We start from the raw sequence: 14,429 nt of genomic DNA on the forward strand, positions 1-14,429 counted from the left end.
TCAGTTTCCAGGAGTGTACAAGATTTTATGTGATTGTGGAAAGCCATACTATGGCCAGACTGCTAAATCCATCCATCTACGTTTGGAAGAACACCGTCGAGACATCTCCTATAATAGGACTAGAGTTAACGCTCTCTCTAGCCACGTTCTCTTTTCAGCTAACTCAGACGAAGGCCGCCAACACATTGTGAACTGGACTCAAACTTCTAACATCCATGTGTGCTATGATGAACTCGAGAGAAAGATTGTCGAATCTAGGGAAATTTCTCTAGATTCCTGTCATATCAACAACAGCCTGAGTTTTAATCTCTCTGATGCACACGTTGCCTCTGTTCAGTACTGGCACACTCGCGACAGCATGTAATATATGTTTGTTTGGAACTCAAGCTCGCATTTTGTTTTCAAACACGCTACTGTCTTTTTGTACTTGTTCTGTTATTACAATTTTAAGTCTCTGTAATTCTTTATATACTTCTTTGATTGTGATACCTGAAGATGTTGATCAATTCAACGAAACTAGTGTACTAGTAGTATCTTTTCAAATATATCATGTCAACTTTTTATCTCTCGGTATCAGTCATTAAAGCTTTTTCATATATATATAAACACAAACGTTTACAGGATACTTATCTTCTTACATAGAAATAAACATTGGATGACCAGCACTGTATTCTCGGGCAGGATGATCTACTTTCCAGGAAACTCATAGGAAAAAAGTATCCCATGGTGGCATTTCACATTCCTGGCACCAAGAATCTTTGGCTCTCTTAAGGGAGAACTCAGAAATGAAAAATAGGAAGCAACCTTTAAGAGAGGAACTATTTCTTGGAGCCATAAATGATGCTGAAATATTGATCACTTTTATGAAGTTCAGAGCAGTTGGCTCAATGTATATGTATATTATTATTAATAAATAACTGTTTCATTTACAAACAAGATATATCATTGCCACAGAGCATAATAATTATTCAGTTTTTTTATCATTAAATTGCTATTATTAAATAAAATAATACTCAAGAAAAGCAAGTTTATTCAATGTAAATTACACACATGTGCACGCAAATCTTGGAGAAATCATTTGATCTCTCAGTTCACACTTTAGCACAATATGAACAGAACACGTTACTGTGTAATGCGGTAATCAGTATAGAATTTTGTAGAAAAATTCAAGATGTATATGTAAATAAATATACACAAATGTATCTGTAAAATCTAAATGAAAATATACGTACAGCAGCAGACAAATTAATCTGAACAAATTAATCCAAATTTTCATGATGTTTTTGGTTTTGGATTGGTTTTTGTTTCAGTTCACAATAATTTTGGTTGAGTGCTGTGTGTTCTAATTGTCTCTATGATGTTTAATAATAGTCTTGTACATTTTTAATAGTGTAAATATGTTGACATTCATAGTGTTTTATTCATTTTGTGTAGATATAAAATGAATATAAAATGAAATGTAAAAAGGAGTATGTATCAATACTTGAGGTACAAAAAAGCCATCAAAAACTTGAAATGTAGAAACAGCTGGAATGGATGATATTCAACCAAAAATGCTTAAGCATGGAGGTATAAAGGTTTTGCAGTAGTTATACTGCATGATTCAGAAGGCCTGGACAGAAGATCGAATTCCCAATGATTGGAGTAGAGCTCTCATAGTACCCATCTATAAAAAAAAGGCAATAAAGCTGAATGTGAGAATTACAGAGGTATTTCTCTACTGAGTGTTACAGGTAAGAATTATGCAAGCATACTTGAAAAGAGGTTAAGATTGTGGAAAAGAAACCTGAAGAATAAGCTGGGTTCAGGCCAAACAGAGGTTATTAAGATCACATTTTCACTTTAAGACAAATATAGTTGAGAAATTGTGGGAATATGACAAGGATCTGCAAAAGTTTTGTAGATCTGGAAAAGGCATACAACAAGGTGCCCAGGGGAAAGCTTTTCAAAACCCTACACTTATACGGGGTGAATGGACATTATAAAGAGCAATCCATAGTCTATATTTAAGTTGTCAGTCGGCAGTTAAAATTGAGGGAAATACAGGAAGATTGGTTTGATGTAAAATCAGGGGTAAGATAAGGATGCACATTATGAAAGAAAGTGGTATTGTGCATCCTTATCTTAGCCCTGATTTTACATCCAAGAGTACAACAACAACATCTCCAGTTCTAACATCAAGCTGGAGATGTTGTTGTTGTACTCTTAAACACATCTAATGCAAATCTCCAGGATTCTTTAACTAAATTGAATAGCAGCTCCAACAAATTTGGCATGAAAATCATCATTTAGAATGAATTAACTTTCTATATGAAAGTCTCAGCATTCTTCTTAAAACCTTATCAACAGTTTTCACAATTCAGAACAAATCTGCTTTCTATATGAAAGTCTCAACATTCTTCTTAAAACTCTATCAATAGTTTTCACAATTCAGAACAAATTTGCTTTCTATATGAAAGCTTGTGGAGAAATAACTAAAACTCAACTTGAAATCACTTATTACACTGACAAACCTAAATAAACAAACTTTTCTGGGCCTATGAACTGGAAATCAATAAAGTTCCATTCAAGCTTTAACTGAAATAAATTCTATATGAATTAATGACTACAATAAACTCTACACTTATCTCTTAATAACAAGGATATTCACTCTCCATTGTATATTTTTAACTTTTCTTTTAATTTCTGTTCCAAGTTTCATATACTGAAAACACAGAAACTTCACAGTTTTTTCAATCTGCCATTGTATGCCACCATTACTGCTTTCAGTGCAAGGCTTGAAATGACAGAGTTCTTTCTTTATATGCAGAAAATTTTATTTAATATAACTTTGAAATGAAACAATTAGCGTTGATGATATTTCTTCCTTTCACAATCGTTTATGCACTGAGGTAATTTCATTTAATCACTTCTGATAATACGGTGCTAATTTTAGCTTCTATTGCCAGTGACAACATTTTGTAAACAACATTTGTCTTACATACTTACATGGGTAGCTCATATAAAATCACAATTAACCTATAATAACTAATTTTAATTAATTTACTTGGCATCTAAGCAAGAATTCAGTATCTAAAATATTAAAATAACATTGCAAAATGTCTTAATTGCAACATTGGGGGGGGGGGGGAGCTCATACATGACAAATAGGTTAGTCGACCTATAATACATTAGTAGTATATATGAGAAGAGAATTGGGAAACGAGGAACTTTTTCACACTGGATATGAAGGCCAGTGCATTGTATTTTTGGAAAACACACAGGAGGGAAAGCTGTTCCAGAATACAGCAGCAGTAAAGATGAAAGAGGATAAAGAGAAACTTGTTCTATGAGTATGGAGTTTGGCTATGAAGGGATGTTGGGTGGTAGCTGCATGTTTCAATGGATTTGGTAGAGAGAGAGAGAGAGATTGGGAAATAATTGATGATAGTTCTGACAAAAACAAGCAAGATCTTTCTAAGCAACAAATACAAGATGTTATATTCAGGAAATAACTATCAAGGAAAAAAAGGAATAGCTATAATATTAAACACTAAATGTGAGGATAATCTTCTTGAAGGAGGTGCTTAAGGGTAAAGGCTGGATAACTGGGAGGAGACCTCCACATGGTTTTTTGGGAATGTGAAGAACTGACCAGGGCTTGCAACCTGATTTCAATCGTTTCTTCAAGAGTTTGAAAACATGAAACAAAGCTTGGAGATTCAGTACCAAATCTCCAATTATTCAAACCAAGAAAACATTGATTAATTCAGCCAGAGAGGCATGTGGTTAAGTTGTTTGTAAGGATACAAAAATCAGACTACATGGTAGACTCAGGAAGGTAAAGAAGTCAAAGAAAAGAAGAAAGCCTACAGAAAGTCAGTTCCCAGCTAGAAAGTCAGCTTGTGCTCTTAGAGAATACAGAGAAAAATGTAAGAAAGCTCTCATAGTACCTATATATAAAAAGGGAAATAAAACTGAATGTGAGAATTACAGAGGTATTTCCCTACTGAGTGTTCCTGGGAAGATATATGCAAGTATACTTGAGAAACGGTTGAGAAGGATTGTGGAAGGGAAGCTTGGTGAAGAACAAGCTGGATTTAGGCGAAATAGTGGCTGTCAAGATCAGATTTTCACTTTACAACAAATAGTTGAGAAATCATGGGAATATAATAAAGATCTCTATTTAAGTTTTGTCAATTTGGAAAAGGCTTATGACAAGGTGCCAAGAGAGAAGCTATTCAATACGCTACAGTTATATGGTGTCAATGGGGCATTATATCAAGCAATACTTAGTCTTTATTTGAGTTGTAAGTCAGCAGTTAGAATTAAAGGAAGTACAGGAAGATGGTTTGATATTAAATCTAGTGTCAGATAGGGATGTACATTATCCCCTCTGTTATTAATTATCTATATAGATCACATTATGAAAGAAAGTGGTATTAAACCCGACAGCTAAAATTGGAGATGTTAATCTCAGATCTTTACATTATGCAGATGATGTTATACGTTTAAATAAATTCAGTACAAATCTGCACGATTTCCTGACTAAATTGAATAATTGTTGTAATAAATTTGTTATGAAAATCAGTAATAAAGACAAACACAATAAAAATAGGCAGAAAAATTTTTGAAAATATCAACTGCATTGTGAATGGAGAACCTATAGAATAAGTAAAACATTTCAGCTACTTAGGCATGATTTTTAGTGAAGACAGTGAATTAAATGTGGAAATAGACAATAGAATCAACAAAGCCAGTATGATAGGAAGCCAACTGAATAAATTTATATGGAATAAGAGAGAAATTTTTCAACACTAAATTAGCTGTATAGAAGACAGTGTTCAAACCAAGTTAAACTTATGGATCTGAGAGCTCGGTGAGAAATAAAATACTTCACCAAAGACTATACCACAGTTATGAGAAAGATCAGGGTAATGAACTGATGGCATCATGGCAATATCATATTAAAAATGAGGATATTAGGAAAGAACTTGACATTGTTAGCATCCAGGAATGTGTTAGCAGAGTTAAGCTGATGTAATATGGGCACTTAAACAGAATGAGAGAGGAGATTAGCTAAACGAGTGTTCTTTGCCAGGATGGCAAGAAAAAGACCCAGAGAAAGAGCAAGATGTAGGTGGAATAATACAGCAAAAGTGCCTTAGAAGACAGAAAAATAATATCTGATAATATTGGAATGCTGACAGATAACAGGCTAATCTGGGAGAAAATTTTGATAGGAAGATAGTAATGATGTAACTGTTCATGTAGTACTATCATAAGATCCTGTATATTCCTGAGAGTATATGTCAGGTATTTGATGATGAGTTCTGATGAACATTTAAACATGAAAATAATTATATAAGATGCATACAGTAGATAGTAGATTTCTTTGCAAGAGTGGTTGGAGTGAGTTAGTAAGAGATGAATCTTTAATCAGTCTGACTGCTCTCAGGAGCAACTCACCAGATGTGTGAGCAGTACTCAATGGATGAGTGGATTTGTGATTGCTACAGAATTAATAGCTGTTCAAAGATAAAGTAATACACTGAATGAAAGAGGAACCCTAATTTTTTGAATGCCTAGGAGGCAACGGCTGTAATGTGTATATGCCAAGAATGAAACAACATATGTTTAAATAACTACTTTACAAAATTAAACTTTATTTTTTAACTTCTTAACTCTAAATTAATAATTTTCTTAATTTTAATCTCTGGGGTATCTGAATATTAATACGGATATACCACTGAATATGTGTAGCTAAGTGCTATTTTTCTAACCTATTACAATGTGTGTACAGTTCAGTCTCTTATATGAGAAACATAGTTTAAAAAAAAAAAAAAGTAAATGTACTATGAAGTAGTATATTTAATCAAAGCTTTTTAATTAACTTCATTGTTATGATTTCTATTTCTAATAAAATAATAATAGTGAAAGAGTATATAAGCCCCCTCCCATACAATGATGCACATTAAAATAAATTTGCATATATTGTAGAATAATAAGCATTCAAATTCAAACAGTAAGCACTTAATCACTATACATATTACAAAAATATAGCCAAATATGATATTTACACTATTTTAGAATTTCAGATCAAAATGGCCGGGTGAAGCATTCTGCATAATAAAGGAAGCTTTTACGAAGTTATTTTGTGAGTTACCCAAAGCAGAAATGATGTCTGCAGTGCATTTGGAAGGAGCATTTGTTAAGAAATGGTCAAGAATTTTATCTTTCATCCCCAATATTTTGTTTCAGTTACAGTGACTCAGGGAGTACAATATGAGACTTGTAACATACACACAAAAGGCAGCACAACACTAAGTGAAACACAGGGATAAAAGATTCGAGTTCTAACTAGGTGGGTTGTCCTCTATGGACACCTGTCGGTAGCCTAGGATATAATTCTAAAAACAAGCCAGAATCAAATTAAAACGAGATTCAAAAAAATGCTGAAATCTTAAAAAAACACAATCTAAGCACCACTATGAAGCCCCACTTAAAACTAGCTATCCTTATCCACTCCAGTAAAGACAAACTCCCTCATCTCTTGGTTACAGGTGTATATAGAGTTCCTTGTTCCTGAAAGTTGGCCTACTATAGTTAGGAAAATTAGCTACTATCTACATGAAGAACATAAAATATACATTTGCAGTCGTGACTATGGTCAATCTGGCCTTGCAGACAATGCTCTGAATACAGCTCATAGAATTAACTGGAAAAACACCATCATGCTCCATCACAGTAAATTTAGAAGAGAAAGACTTTTGAGAACCTGATGCTGCTATTAAAAATCAGCCTAATTTGAATAAATATGGGAAACACTAATACTTTGAGATCCCAGTTTACATCCCAGGTTGCCAAGAGGTGTCCATGGAGGACACCCCACCTCTATACAACTCTAGTCTTTCGTCCACGTTTCACTTAGTTTTGTGTGTGTATTACAAGTCTTATATTGTACTCCCTGATGATGTCTCTGTAACATACAAAATATTGGAAGAATTAAATACTATTTTTAATCATTTCTTAGTACTGTTTCACTCCATTAAACCTTTACGTAAGTAATCAAAGGGGTCAGAGTAGTTATCAGAATTTAAAGAATGACACAGAGAGAAAATGAATGCAAAGAAGTTTGGCAAAGAAATTTTGAGCTGCAGTAGATCAAAATGGGCAAGGGGATCCAAGGTTTGGCACTAATTATTATTATTATTGTACAGGCACCTCCATGGAGTTCGAAGACTCATCATGGAAGACTCATACTATCCACACAATCTATCATACTCTCCTTGAACCCATTAACAGATAAAGCACTCACAAGTGACTCTGGCAGCCCATTCCACTCATAACTCCACAAGCAAAAAACTAGTACTCACATCCCTAATACCACACCTTTATTCAACTTCCAGGGATGACTCCTTGTTCTGGCCTCTCCAGCCACATGCTGAAACACTTCCCCCTGCATCAATCCCATAAAACCCTTTAAGCAACTTAAATTTTTTTATCATATCTTTTTTTTTTTTTTTTTTTTTTTTTTTTAATCAACCAACTCCTGCAAGCCAGACACCCTCAATCTATCTTCATAGAAAACATTCCACAGACCACCACCCATCTTAGTTGCCCATCTCTGAATCTTCTCCACTGCTTCATCTCCCCAAGAAACCCAGTAGGCCAGATTTAAGCACAGTTATCCAGATGTGAATGTATGAATGCTTTATAAAGAGGAATAACAACTTCCTTATCTCTATTTGTTAATATGTTCTTCAATAGCCAAGTAATCTTATGGGCTATCTTAGCAACATGTACTCTAAACTTTAACTCTCTTTCTACTACCATCCCTAAATCTTTAGCTTCATCTCTATTTCCAAGAGTACAGTGCCATCAATGTGATATCCTGCTTGTAATCTATTTATTCCAAAATGAATAACTTTACATTTCTCCATATTAAACTAACATCTATTATCTTTTATCCATACTGACAGCCTATTTAAATTGCCCTGCAAGTTCTCCACATGGCCTTGATTAAATTACTCTACCTAATTTTGCATCATCAGCAAACAACTGAATATTTCTTTCTTTTCTGGCTATTTCTTATATCATTTATGTACAAAGTAAACAGCAATAGTCCCAGCACTGAATCTTGCAGCACACCACTGTCTGTATAGCAGCCACCCGCTTATCCACTTAACCAGTGTCATATCCATCCATTTGATTTAATTTTCATAATCTTTGTGTTTGTGTAACCATATCCTTTATCCAACTCAGTTGTTACTCTATTATAAAAAGTTAGTAAATTACTAAGGCATGACTCACCCTTCACAAACCTATGTTGACCCTCATACAGTATCATAATTTTAATCATTCTTGAATTCTCTTTTTGACCAATTTTTCTAGTACTTTTGCCACCATGCCTGAGATACTTGGTCTATAATTTATTACTGCAGTTTTAGAACCTCTCTTATGTGAGTGAATTATTTTGCCCTTTCCACTCTATCCTTGGAACTCTATCAGAGCTTACTTAAATTAAAGAGTCTAGTCAGAGGCATTGCCAGTTACCTTGCACATTCTAGCAAAATCCAAGCTGATATCCCATCAAACCCCACAGTTGCATTTACATCAAGATTCTGCAATATCCAAAGAACCTTCAATTCATCTACCTCTGTTCCCTTATGTCACTTATATCAAAGCAGTAACCTCACTAGGATGATATACCCTTGCAAAGTGGTCACTCAGTAACTCAACTATTTTATCTGCTTCTGTCACCTTGTGACCATCATCGCTCATTAAGGTTAATCTTCTGTAGTCATTCTTCCTTTTACTTGCCACATAACAAAGCTCTTTGGGATTTCCTTTGGCCTGCTTGGCTAGATTCTTCTCATAACCTGATTTTGCCTTCCTTGCTATGCTGGTCATCTTTTTTTTGCCTGAATCTTGTACTGTTTGCGAGTTATATAGAATAAATAATAGCGAACTGCTTAATAGATTAATACAGGAAGGGACCACAAACCAGTAAGGGCAAAGGTATAGATCAACAAAAAATGGGAATGGAATAAGCTCATAAGAAAAAAGTCCAATTTAGTGAATCTACAAAACGTCTACCACAATAAAAGCTGTTATAGAGAATCACTCAAAAGTGAACTAAAAAAGTTACCAAAAGTTAAACAGCTACTGCTATCGATGATGCTAATGAAATCTAAAATCTCTCTTGAATTGTGCACTAGAAATAAGAGGTGTAAAAAGGACCAAAAAGAGGAAAAACTAATTAGATCTTATGAAGAAAAGAAGAGATATGAAAAGAGATTTAAATGAGACCAATAAAATAGAATATTCGGAAATTTGTAAAACTGTACACACAAGAATGAAAAATGAAATTAGATCATATAATACTGGAAGATTAAAGAAACAATAGCAATATGAATACTCTTTTTTTTAAGGTTACATGGTGATCAGCATTCATATTTGTGAATTTAGGGACATGTTGAAAAGACTATTTTACTGATTATTAATAAAATAATAACTTGACGTTTCGACCCCTGTATTGAGGTCATCATCAGAAGGATACATGTGTACAGGAACCAAGCTATATGCTGTTGCACTCTATAAAGGTAAATTAAATCTACATTGTTAACTAATCTTTTTCTTAGTCTGACCTCTAGTGATAAAAAATAAATAAATAAATAACAATAAAAATTATAAATAAAAACTACAATAAACTCTGCTAAAGTCCTCAGGTACTAAGATTCTTCTGGAATACAGTTCATATTGTTATATTATGATTATCTCCTGGTTTTTTATAGTACAGGTTGAGATTATTTTACTGATTATTAAAAAAATAAATACCTCCATTTTGGAAAAACCGGCCTTTCTGACCATGCACTCCAAACATACCACAGAATTGATTGGAAAGCTACCAAGTCCCTACATCGCACCAAAACCTGGTTCGAGCGATGTAGGGAAAATTTAAATAAGCATGTGAAATGCTCAAACATAATCCGAATCTGAATAAAAATGATGGTCTAACCATTCCAAGAACGTGGAGGACCCATCTGCAACCTTCATAGCAACCACAAAGAAAAATCTCAATACAAGAAGACCTGGTGAAGTGTATTTTTTTTCCTGAACATTCAATAGCAACCTGTACTGTACAAATCCAGAAGATAATTGTAATATAACAATATGAACTGTACAATTCCAGAAGAATCTTAGTACATGAGGACTTTAGCAGAGTTTATTGTAGTTTTTATTTATAATTTTTTTTAAATTTACCTTTATAGAGTGCAACAGTATGTAGCTTGGTTCCTATACACATGTATCCTTCTGATGATGACCTCAATACAGGAGTCAAAACGCCAAGTAATTATTTTATTAATAATCAGTAAAATAATCTTTTCAGCATGTGTGTTTTGTGTCCCTAAATTCATAAACATGAACAGTAATATGAAGGTCCTAAGATGAACATTATCAGTTGGAACAAAGGAAATAGCTGCTGTAAGAGGAAAAAATAGAGATGAAATAATCAAAAGAATTCAGGAATTTTATACTGAACCATATGAAGACAAGCACAGAGACATCCAAGAATCAACTATGGATAACTCGAGTGAGGAAGAATACAATGCCCCTGAGATCTTACAAGGTGAAGTGGAAATGGCACTACAGAAAATGAAGAATGGAAAGGCCCCAGGAGAAGATGGAATTATTGTAGACTTCTTAAAACTGGGAGGAAGTCCTGTCATCAAACAGCTGACTAAACTCTTTAATAAATGCCTAAAACAGAGAAAAATTCCAAAAAATTGAAACAATTCACTTTTAATATTAATTTTTAAACAGGGCAATAAGGAAGAAATTAAAAACTACAGACCTATAAGCCTACACCACACCATATATAAAGTCTTCACAAAAATTATAAATAATAGAATAAAATCTAAATTCGAGGAAATGCAATCCTGTGAACAAGCTGGATTTAGGAAGAATTACAATACTTTGGACCATATTCACACATTAAGACAGCTCATTGAAAAATCAATTGAATACAAAACCTTATGTCTGGCCTATTAAACTACGAAAATGCATTTGATTCAGTTAAAATCTGCCACGCTAAAAGCTAAACCCAGGGAACTGAGAAACCATATAATGAAACACTAAAACATATTTACAATAATGCAACTTCTGTAATTAAATTATATAAAAACAGTGAAAAGTTTCCAGTACAAAAAGGCATCCGGCAAGGTGATACTATATCTTCCAAACTATTTACAGCTGCATTAGAAGAAGTCTTCAGAATCCTTGATTGGGAAAAAAAAGGAATAAGCATAAATGGAGAAAGGCTGCATCATTTGAAATTTCCAGATGATGTCCTAATAGAGATAATCTTAAAGATTTGGAAGAAAGACTAAATCAGCTAAATGAAGTCTCCAGAGTAATTGGATTAAAAATAAATAGAGAAAAAACAAAAATAATGATGAATAAATGCAGGGTGGTCTGAAAAGTTCTCGGCCTAACAATGTAAAAAACAAATTTATAATTTCAAAATTATTTTTATTTTTCAACACAATCTTCTTTAAGACAAATGCATTTATTCCAGTGATGCACCAGTGCCATTATCCCATCCATGTAGTAGTTCTCAGTAAGATCTGCAAAATATCCCTCTACAGCTGCAATCACCTCTTGATTTGAAGAAAAATGCCGACCAGCAAGGAAGAGTTTTAGTTTTGAGAAGAGATATGTCAGAGGGAGCCAAATTTGGGGAATAGGTTGGATGTTCCAACAATTCATAGTGCCAAAACACCTTCGTGGGCAGGCGCATTGTCCTGATGAAAGATGATTTTTTCTTCTGCAAACCAAGTCTTTTCTCATGAATTTTTTCGTCTAGTCTGGTTAAAAGATTAGAATAATATTCCCCAGTTATTGTTTTATCCTTTGCAAGATAATCAATAAACAAAATGTCTTTAGCATCCCAAAACATCGATGCCATGACCTCTCCTGCTGATGGAGCCGACTATGTCTCCTTTGGTGAGGAACAACTGGCTTCTGTCCACCGTTTTGACTGCTGTTTGGATTCTGGTGTGTAATGGTGAATCCAAGTCTCATCCATAGTAATAAATCAACACACAAAATTAGTTTTAATCTTGTTAAAATGCACTAAGCACTGTTCAGAGATTTTCATGTGAGTGTGTTTTTGATCTGCTGTGAGCAAGCATGGCACCCATCTTGCACAAAGCTTTTTCATTTGCAATTCTTCATGGAAAATATATCCTATAAGTTCTTTTGAAATGCCTATAGTCTCATCAATTTCATGCACTTTGACTCACTGGTCATCCAATACCATATCATGCACTTGATCAATGATTTCTGGTGTTGATACACTTTTCGGAAGTCCTTCACGTGGATCATCTTCAAGGCTGGTATGGCCAATTTAAATTCAGCAGCCCATTTCTTAATTGTCGAAAACGAAGGAGAAGAGGGTCCATAAACTTTAATGAACTTTGAATGAATTTCTTTTGGAGTTAAACCATCTTTTACAAAGAATTTTAAACCCTTACGATACTCAATGTTATCCGTTTCAGGGGATATAGACAATACTTTTGCTTCAGACAGCTGTATAAAAAAAACTACTTGATAGGATGACTTGCAATGTACCAATTTAGAAAAAAAAAAAAAAATATTGCCGATAGTGAGGTAGAGAACTTTACAGCCCACCCCTCATACATAAACCAAAGAACTGTCAAAGTTCAAACCATGAAATAGAACAAGTTACCTCATGTGTATATTTGGACCAATTGTTATCCTATGAGGATTGCCAAAGAAAAGAGATTGAATGAAGAAGTCACCTTTGATGGATGGCTTATGGGAAAATGAGAGACATATTCAGAAGGGACATCCCTATGAGTCTAAAAAGGAAAGCTTTCGACCAGTGCATGCTTCCTGTCCTAACATATATTGGGTAGAAAAATGGACTTCAACCAAATTCCTAAACAAAAATGACGGGAGATGGACTAGGAAAACTATAGAGTGGAGACCAATGGATGGAGCAAGACAAAGAGGAAGACCGAGAAGAAGGTGGAGGAATGAAGTGGAACTAGTTGCAGGAGTGAGATGGATGGGAGAGGTAGAAAACCAAGTGGTCTGGAAAATCATGAGGGAGACCTTTATCCAGCAGTGGACAGAACCAAAAGGTTAAAGAAGCCATGGTGGTCATGTTTTTTGCCTGAGCATCATACTGTTTGTGAGTTTGCTGGTCACCTATCTCTTTATATACCCTCCACAGCATTTTCTTCTGCATTTTGTAGAATAAGTTAATGATATTACTCATCCATCTAACTCCTACATGATTAACCCTCCTTACCTTAGGTTATATAATTAATATTGCTTCCTCCAGATGACTCTTAACTATATCCCATGCACTATCAACATTCTTACCCTGCAGTGTTTTATGTCATGGCACAGATTTAAGCTTCTTCCTAAGCTTGTTAGAATCACCTACGGGTAGTTCCGCATATACTCCTTCGAGACAGAATATTCCTCATGTTATACTATCTCCCAAGACAAGACTGTATAGTCACTTTCACTAATCGGAGGCATTGTGGTCACCTTGGTTATGGATTGTTCTTCTGATGCTATAACCAGGTCATTCTCACACTCCTAGTCCTTTTTATATTTGCAAATTAAGGTCTAGTTTAGATGAATAAAAGTAGTAGGGTATAATATTTATATTGTTTTTAAGACCAAAAATGTTGGCAAAGTAAATAAGGAACCCCCCCTTTTTTTTTTAAGTTATTGGTAATATTGTTTTATGGGTTTTGCTACCCCCCCCATTAAAACTTCTGTCAAAATAACACTATCCTCCTACTAAAACAAAATGAAAGAATGATTTCCTTTAGCAATGTTTTGGCTTGCAGCATCCTTTCAAATGCAGTGACAATATATCAGTTACAAAAAATATAAGATATGTAATGAAGCTGAAGAGATCCTTGCCATTTACAAGGGATTTCAGAAGAATAGTGACATATCTGAAAAAATTCAAAGAATGAAATGTTGTCATACTGAAATTAATATTAAACAATGAAAATCAGAATTATCAAAATCCAAAAATGAAATGAGAACCACTGTTTTTCTCAAAGTTCAATATATGATTGACATAAAATTAATAATCAATTATCTTTAATGGATGTCACTATATCATAGCAAATTTTGACAAAAATCCACATATTCCTCTAATGTTCCTTAACTTCATAACACTTACACTTACATGGTACATGTCTAATGATGCTGAAAAGATCCTTGCCTTTTGCAAGGCATTTCACAAGAGGAATGATATTTCTGAAAAAATTTGAAACTCATGAAATGTTTTCATACGGAAATTATATCGAACAATGAGAATCATTGTGAAGGATCAACCATATCAAATAACAATTCAAAAATGTAAGAAAATTCATACCTCATTAAATTACAAT

At 34.0% G+C, this 14,429-nt stretch overlaps 1 protein-coding gene across 9 annotated transcripts in view; it reads right to left on the reverse strand.

The window, feature by feature from the left end:
- Nucleotides 1–14,429, reverse strand: part of Ufd4 (ubiquitin fusion-degradation 4-like) — an 831,523-nt gene that overhangs the window by 360,957 nt on the left and 456,137 nt on the right. The window lies entirely within an intron of this gene.

This window comes from Typopeltis vanoorti, chromosome 10 (assembly GCF_054136105.1).
Source record: "Typopeltis vanoorti isolate ZY-2024b chromosome 10, IOZ_Tvanoo_1.0, whole genome shotgun sequence".
Taxonomy (NCBI): domain Eukaryota; kingdom Metazoa; phylum Arthropoda; class Arachnida; order Uropygi; family Thelyphonidae; genus Typopeltis; species Typopeltis vanoorti.